We start from the raw sequence: 314 nt of genomic DNA, 5'->3' as shown, positions 1-314 counted from the left end.
TCCTGTTAAATTAAATATTTTCCCAAAACGAAACTCGTGGCCACATTCCACTCGCGCTCCGCTCACGTTCCCCAGAGCAAAATAAACGGGTTTCTGAACAGCTTGAACAATTGAACGCCTTTTGACATCTTCCTCCGGCTTTGCGGTGTTTACTTTGAAAGGGAAGAGACAATGTCTTTCGGCTTCCTTTGTGTACAAGACAATTAGACAGATTTCCCTCGCCCACGTTCCGTAAAGAGGTTAATGGAAGCCTAAGTTTTCTTTTGGATGATAAAAAGCTATTGATCATATATTTTTTCGCGTTTTTTCTGCTA

This window comes from Penaeus monodon, chromosome 24 (genome assembly GCF_015228065.2).
Source record: "Penaeus monodon isolate SGIC_2016 chromosome 24, NSTDA_Pmon_1, whole genome shotgun sequence".
Classification (NCBI taxonomy): domain Eukaryota; kingdom Metazoa; phylum Arthropoda; class Malacostraca; order Decapoda; family Penaeidae; genus Penaeus; species Penaeus monodon.
This window is presented reverse-complemented; position numbering follows the sequence as displayed.